The sequence below is a fragment of the Aspergillus campestris genome (assembly GCF_002847485.1).
Source record: "Aspergillus campestris IBT 28561 chromosome Unknown P168scaffold_1, whole genome shotgun sequence".
NCBI classification, from domain to species: Eukaryota; Fungi; Ascomycota; class Eurotiomycetes; order Eurotiales; family Aspergillaceae; genus Aspergillus; species Aspergillus campestris.
In genome coordinates this window covers 1,530,383-1,538,573 of record NW_020194336.1, presented here as the reverse complement: position 1 = coordinate 1,538,573, position 8,191 = coordinate 1,530,383, and positions in this window count along the sequence as shown.

The window sequence follows — 8,191 nt, the reverse complement described above, 5'->3', positions numbered from 1 at the left end:
CGTTAGTAAAAAGCAGGTAGAAATAAGTACTAAGTGGAAAGGCAAAGCCAGTCACTGTATATGTAAGTGTGGATAGGGTTCGAAGGAAGAGGAGAGAGATGCGAACCCCTCCTCCCCACTTGGTTCACTTGCCAGTTCACTCAGTTGTTTTTATTGAGGGGACTGGATATATAATTCATATAATATAGTCTATGAAACATGATATAGATATGGTGTAGATATATACATGATAGATGTATGAATATATAAGATGGATATATATCAAGAATTATAAATATACAGTAATGATTGATGAATCCATCATGTTTCCCTTCACACATGCAGCAGTCAGCAGTCAGCAGTCAGTAGACGTGCATATATCCCTCATGAACCTTTCCTTATTAAACTTCCCCTCTCGGGACGGACAGATGGAACAGTAGATATTATTCAGTAGGTGGTGGGATACGGTATATTATAGTATATTATTACACCATACAAGTCGTATGGTGTCAGAACCAATAGATATTTATATACCTCCCACCTGAAGGATAACTGGGTGGTGGTGGATGGGGGACTGGTTGGATCGTTCGAGAATTCGCCCTGCCCTTGTGGTTGGTTTTGTTTTATTTCCGTGCCCCTCTTCTGTGGAAATAGTGAGGCATCTCTATCTTGATTACTATTATATATTTTTATTATACTAGGTGACTCATGTCATCAGGTCTGTTGCCTGGTACTTGATCGTATAGTTCAATCAGCTTGCCTGTTCAGTTTTGTAGGCAATGATATTCTTGTCAAGACCCTAGGATCCCTTCTCGCTTCTGCCGTCCTAGCGTTGGTGACTTGGGTTATTCGGGGTGAAGAGCGCCCTGCGGTCTTCCTATCAGTTATCGACGAGGGGTTCTGTACTAACCCGAGGCCTCACACAGTGGCCGTGCTACTGTATCGATCGACGAGTGACCCGATGGTCCAAAGGTGACTAATAAGCGATAAGAGAAGTAAGGTGTGTCAGGTACGAAAACCTGATCACTTAGGTTGAGTGTGGGCGAGTAGAAGCTAGACTTGAAATGTATACTCAGACTTGAGAGTGTTATTGAACGCGACTAACTAAACTGTAGATACAGGCGAATGAGTGTTCTTATATATCCTTCCTTGGCTACTCCCGTGGTGACTCCTTTGTGGTCACTTCCGGAGTCGCTCCAATTATGTGTTTCCCTTGGTGCCTACTCCTCCGGCTACTCCCTGGGGGTAGGCGTGGAGTAGGTGATCGCATCACGTAGCTACTCCTCTATCTCACGTTAGGAGTAGGTGATCGTATCACGTGACTCGTAGTCATCTTTGTGCAAGGGTTCCGATCCTTATGTCAATCGATTGGCGTCGGGCTTCTGCCTGGCTGTGCCGCCTTTCGTGGGGTATTAACCTCGTTGGGTTTCCGTAACATCACTCCCCCCTCTTCTAGCGTTTCGTCCTCGAAACTCATAAAGGTGCGTTTCCCCCTTGATCGTAGTTTCCGAAATCCATCGATCCTTTTCTTGTGCTGATGTCGTCATGCCAGTAGATAACGATACCCGAAAGCGTAACCGCCTTCGTCAATACAACTCTATTCTTGCCACTGGCTCCGTTATCGATATTCCTTGCGAATCCTGTTCTTCTCGTGGTGTTGACTGTGTCATGGACTCGAAGAGCAAGAACTGTGCCGAATGTACGCGTCGTGGACGGAAGTGTGTGAAGCAGTTGCATAGTGAACGAGAGTGGGAATCCCTCGAGAGGGATAGGAAGCGTCTGGCCGATGATTTGGTTAAAGCCGAAAAGCAATGGCTCGAATATTCTCAAAAAATGTCGCAAGTTATGTCCAAGATCCTCCGTTTGAGGAAGCAAGAACAATTTCTAAAAGATCGTGGTGGCCGGATGCTTGGCCATGACTCCTTTGTTATGGAGCAGCTTGATGATGAGGATCCTCTAAGTGCTGAGGATCTCCAAGAGCTGGATCGTCTGGCCGATGCCCAAGACGGTGCTCAACTTGCCGCGGTATCGGACATCCCTAGTTTTTCTCAGGCGATGAACGATCCTTCTTTCTGGGCGAGTGTCGATTTGTTTGCTGGTGGTATTGCCGAACCAGCTGGTGGCAGCCCGTCAAATTCTCGATAGGCTCCCATGTGTTTTCCGAGGTATCGTAACCTTTCCATTTGACCAAGTAAAGTGGTTTTCCGCTGACTCGTTTGTCTCTTAGGATTTTCTCGACTTCGTACTCTTGTTCGATGCTTTCGTCGATTTCCACATTTGTCGCGATTTGGCTTTCTTTCGGCGCTGGTTCCAATAATGAGACATGAAAGACTGGGTGTATGCGGCGCATTGATTCTGGTAGCTTTAGCCGATAATTGACTGTTCCCAATTTCTTTTCGATGATGAATGGTCCCAATTTTTGGTGGTCAAGTTTCTGACTTGGTCGTTTGGTTTTAATATTTCTGCGGAGCAGGAATACCTTTTCCCCCTCTTTTAGGTCAGGCCCTTCCTTGTGGTGTTTGTCGTAGTAAATCGCTGCCTTCATATTCATGAAGTCGATGTCTCTTGCCAATTGCTGGTGCAGTGTTTTGAGCGCCTTTGTTACTCCTTCCGCTTGTTCCGATACGGTTTCCTTGTTCCTGGGTTCGCCGTACATCTTTGGGTGGTAACCATGATTTGCATAGAATGGTGTCTCCTGCGTGGTTGCGTGTGCTGCGTTGTTGTACGCGAATTGTGCCATTGGTAGGTATTGTTCCCAATCGTTTTGTTCGTAGTTGATGTAATGTCGAAGGTACTGCTCAATGGTCTGGTTGGTTCTTTCTGTTTGACCGTTTGCTTGTGGGTGATATGCTGTTGTCAAGCGGTGATCAATCCCCATGATGTCTGTCAACGATTTCCAAAATTTTGACGTAAAGAGCTTATCTCTGTCCGACGTGATCTTCTGCGGCATCCCATGATTGGCGATGATGTGGTGCAGTAGCACGTAAGCCATGTCTTGTGCCGTCATTGTGCTCTTCGTTGGTACGAGCTGGATGTATTTTGTCAATCTGTCCGTGATGACAGTGATCATATCCCATCCTCGGGATTCTGGTAGTGGTCCAACAAAGTCCACCGTTATCCATTCCCATGGTCGTTTTGGTGCGTCCGGTGACTGCATCTTCCCATAGGGTTGGTGCCTCGCAGGCTTGTCCCGTATACAGGTATCACAATTTCGAATGTAACCCTGTACGGTTTTTCGCATGTTAGGCCAATAATAGTTCCGAGTGATTTGTTCACATGTTTTCTCGGTTCCGAAGTGTCCTTGAAGTGGTTCGTCGTGGTGCATTCTGATGATCTCTTGTCTCATACAGTAAGGTATGTAGATGAGTCCATGCATGTAGACTAATCCGTCTTCGTCTGTGACCAATTTGTCGCTGTCTGCTGAGTTGTTCAGCATCTCTTGAATGGTTTTGTCTTGTTTTGTTTCGTGGATCAACTTGTCCAATAGATCGTCCTTGATCTCCATGGTTCCTGCCAGTTGTTGATGGTTGTATGTCAATGATCCATCTTTATGTTGCTTGAGGATCGCAGGTTCGATGATTTTGTTCTTTAGCTCATAGTCCGGTCGTCGACTCAGCGCGTCGGCTTGGCCGTTCTCACTGCCTTTGCAATGTTGGATTCTGAAATCATACTGCGATAGTGTTTCTGACCATCTTGCCTGTCTCCGCGTCAACTCTTTGGTTGTCGTAAAGAAGGTAAGGTTCTTGTGGTCCGTTCTGACGATGACTTGTTGCTTTGCTCCTTCGAGGTAGACTCTCCATGTTTTGAATGCGGTGACGATTGCCAATAGTTCCTTGTCGTGGATGTCGTAGTTTAGTTCCGCTTGGATCAATTTCCTTGAATGGAACGCGACTGGTTTTGGCTTGCCGTCGTCTCCTGGTTGAGTCATTCTCATCCCGATAGCGTAGTCTGAAGCGTCTGTCTCAATCGTTGTTTCTTTCTCTGGGTCGTGTTGCATCAAGACTGGTGCAATGGTGAGTTGGTGTTTGATGTCTTCAAATGCTTTCTGACAGTCGTCTGTCCAGTTGAAGTCCTCTGTTTTCTTCATCAGGTTGAAGAGTGGTCCTAGCTTGTGCACGTAGTGATAGACAAATCTTCTGTAGTAGTTTACTAATCCCATGAATTGTTGTAGTTCTTTGAGATTTCTTGGTCGTGGCCAGTCCCTGACTGCCTGAACTTTGTTTTTGTCGGTATGGATTCCCTCCGTGGATATCCAATGTCCTAGAAAGTCTGTTTCTGTGACGTGGAACTCGCACTTCTTCAATTTGCATCGTAGTTTGGCGATTCGTAGCTTCCGTAGCACTTGTTTGACGTGTATCTTGTGTTCTTCGAGATTCTTCGAGAAGATAAGGATGTCGTCGAGGTATGCGATGACGAACGTATCCAGTAGTTCTCCTAGTACTTCATTGATGAATCTCTGAAATGATGCTGGTGCGTTGGTGAGACCGAATGGCATGACCAAATATTCATAGTGGCCATATTTTGATCTGAATGCCGTTTTCCATTCGTCTCCTTTAGCGATGCGTAGCCTATTGTATGCGTCGGTGATGTCGAGTTTCGTGAAGATCTTAGCTCCTTTGAGTTTGTCTTGTATTTCCGTGATTAATGGTAACGCGTGTCTGTCTTTGATCGTGACTTGGTTGAGTGGTCTGTAGTCCACACATAGTCGTAGGCTTCCATCTTTCTTTGGTACAAACAGGACGCCGTGTCCTGCCGGTGATTTTGATGGTCGAATTGTTCCTTTCGCTAGTTGTTCCTCAATGTACGCTCGTAGCGTTTGTGATTCCCTTTCTGACATTGGGTAGATTTTCCTGCATGCCACTTGCTTTCCTTCTTCGATTGGAATAGTGTGGTCGTGTGGCCCATGCTCTGGTAGTTCGGGGTTTTCGGGTTGCTCGAATAGTTCCCTGAATCTTCCGTAATCCTGCGGTACGACAATCTGTTCTGTTGCCGCTAATACTTGCACTTCGATGTTGCTGGTGTTGAGTCCCTCACCCGTAGGTCTCTCGGTGACTTCTCCCAGTGTCGTGATTTCACAATAGTTTGTCGCTGTGTCCGGTGCCCACCCCGGTAGTGTTATTAACCAATCTCGGTGACTTGGCTTTGTCGCTGCCAACACTCGTGTCGCATGGTCGTCGTTAGGTTCACCTCTAAACCTCTTAGCCGATACTCGGGCTCCTTGCTCCTGAGTATGCCGTTGGGACTCAGACACCCCTGTCGTCTGTCCTTGTTTTGGGCAATTGCAATTCGTAAACTGAAGACTGCCTGTCTTCCAGTTGATTTCTGGGTTGTGATCCCTGAGCCATGGGATCCCCAATACTATATCGTACCGTCCTAACCGTGTCACGTCGAAGTTTATTCGTTCGAAATGACCGAATACAACCATAGGAGTCGGTCCCGATTCGACTGTAAGGTGGTTTCCTAAGTTTTCACCGTTCAGTCCTGCGATAGGTTCTGGGTTGGCTTTTCTGATGCCTTCGATGCCCAGTTTCTGTTGGAATTGAGGGTCCATGAAGTTGCCCGTTGCTCCGGAGTCAAGCATCACTTTGGCTGCCTGTCCGTGCACTCGTGCAATAAACTTGATATGGGTTCCCCATCCTGTTGCTGCGATCTGTTTTTTGTTTCGCCAATTTGGTGCTCGCTCGTATGGCGGTAGTTGTGGTAGGTAAGTGCTGATGAACTTGTCGTCGTAGTGCGTCCTGCACTTGTCATCGTAGCACTGCATCCATGCCATGTATTTGTGGTGTGGGTGATGCGGGTAACTCCTACAAGAACACTGTAGGTCCCAACATGGGCACGTTGTTCCCCATCCATCCACGCTCTTTGGCATTTTTGGCGAGTATCCTGACGCTGCCTTTTCTGCGTCATGCAGTCGGCAATGTTTGTCGTAGCACACTATCCATGGTAGTTCCTTGTGCCGTGGGTGCGTCCTAAAATGGGCACATAAGCACCATTCATAGTCGCAGTATCCATGTGGGTTGGAACGTCGTTTGTGCTCGAGTTTCGCGAGTTCGTCATGGTACCAGGTGTTGTCTTTCTGACACTGCGCGCACCATGTTCCTGAATGTTGCGCGTGCTTCCATCGGTGTGTTTCCCATGATTCGTTGGTTTTTTCCCAGCATTCTAGGTTCCAGTGGGTGCAATCCCTGACCCTGCTGCGGATGTTTGCCTCGATGGCTCCGTTGAGCTCTTTGATTCTGTTGGTCACAATTGATTGCTTCCTTAGCTTGACCAATGCTCGTGCGACGTCCCGTGCGTCGGCTTCTTCGCAATATCCTTCTGCGGTTTTCTCTGGTTCTAGGGGATTTTGAGGTGTATCAGTCTCTAAGCTCAGCCTTGGGCCTCTCGCTTGAGTACCGAATTCTTCGTCGAGCGGATCGATATCGTCCCAGACTATACTAGGAAATTCGTCCTTTTCGACTGGCTCATTTGTGCTGATGGCTTTATCGGACCCATCCGTTCTTGCGTGGAATTTGTCGCTTCCGCTGTTGGACTCCACCGTCCCTTTCTCTTCGTTAGGATGGCTTTGATCCTCTATGTCGTAGTCGTTGTCGTCGCTCCACCAATGATCGCTTAGATCCGTGGGTTCGTTTGACCAATCGATTTCGTAGGTTGCGCATAATTTCTTGGCTGGTGGGTCCGCCTTGGACCTTTTGCCCTTATCGCTGTTCTGAGCACCTTTGGCTCCTTCACGGGTAGCCTTCAACTGCTTCCTTGGTTCCCTATTGTTGTTTTTCTGTTGTTGGCCCGATCGGCATTCCCTTGCCATGTGGCCTTGTTTTCCGCAATTGTAGCATGCTCTGTCGTTTCGACGTCGTTCCCTTTCTTCCTTAGGGATTTCTCGGTGTTGAGCTGCGTCTAGCTCCATTGGTTGTAGCCCATAAGGATCGCTGTATCCTTGGCTCTTTGGCTGCGCTTGTCGTTTATCATTGGCGTTGTACTGACTTGTTCTCTGGTTGCCTTGGTACCTGTTGCCTGACTGATTTTTGCGCCTAATGTTGAAGTCGAATAACTTGTTGTCGATCTTAACTGCTTGTTCGATCATCTTGCTGAGGGTTCCTGGCCGTTCCATCCAGATCAGTTTCTCTTGAACTTCTGGTTTGAGCCCTTCCTCGAATCGTGCAATATAGGTGTCGTCATCCCAATCCAACTGAGATATGACCTGCTGAAATTCTGAAGCATACTGGCTGACTGATTTGAACTGTCGTAGTCGCCACAATCTTCGTTCTGCGTTTCGAACCGCATCGATGTCCCCGAATGTCGTACGGAGTCGTTCCTTGAAGTTGTTATAGCTCTTGAACACTTCTTTGGTTTCGTCGCCTCGATCGTTTTCGGTGTTGTCCTGGAAGTCCCTGATGTAGGGTTCGAACCAATCGAACGCTGGACCCTTCAGGTACGTGGCGGCGAATACAATTTTGTCGGATTCGGCGGCGAGTCTCTCTCCGTTCATCTTCATGTACATGTCCATTTGCGTTAGGAATGCACGAAGCTTAGAACGAGTGCCGTCGAATGCCTCTGGTGGTTTAACCTTGACAGTGCGGGTCGCAAGTCGCCCCTCTAAGGTTGCGATATGCGCCTGCAGTTGCTCGATCATGCCAACGACATCTGCTGGGGTTGGTCCTGCGCTGGCGTCTCCCTGACTGCTTCCACTGCTAGTCCTAGGGGTTGGCGCGGCCGTTCTGTTGTTGTTTGACATGATGGTGTTTCGATTTGTTTTTAAGTTAACCCAAGACTCTACTCGTGCTAACTGGCGTTCAATGTGTCAAGACCCTAGGATCCCTTCTCGCTTCTGCCGTCCTAGCGTTGGTGACTTGGGTTATTCGGGGTGAAGAGCGCCCTGCGGTCTTCCTATCAGTTATCGACGAGGGGTTCTGTACTAACCCGAGGCCTCACACAGTGGCCGTGCTACTGTATCGATCGACGAGTGACCCGATGGTCCAAAGGTGACTAATAAGCGATAAGAGAAGTAAGGTGTGTCAGGTACGAAAACCTGATCACTTAGGTTGAGTGTGGGCGAGTAGAAGCTAGACTTGAAATGTATACTCAGACTTGAGAGTGTTATTGAACGCGACTAACTAAACTGTAGATACAGGCGAATGAGTGTTCTTATATATCCTTCCTTGGCTACTCCCGTGGTGACTCCTTTGTGGTCACTTCCGGAGTCGCTCCAATT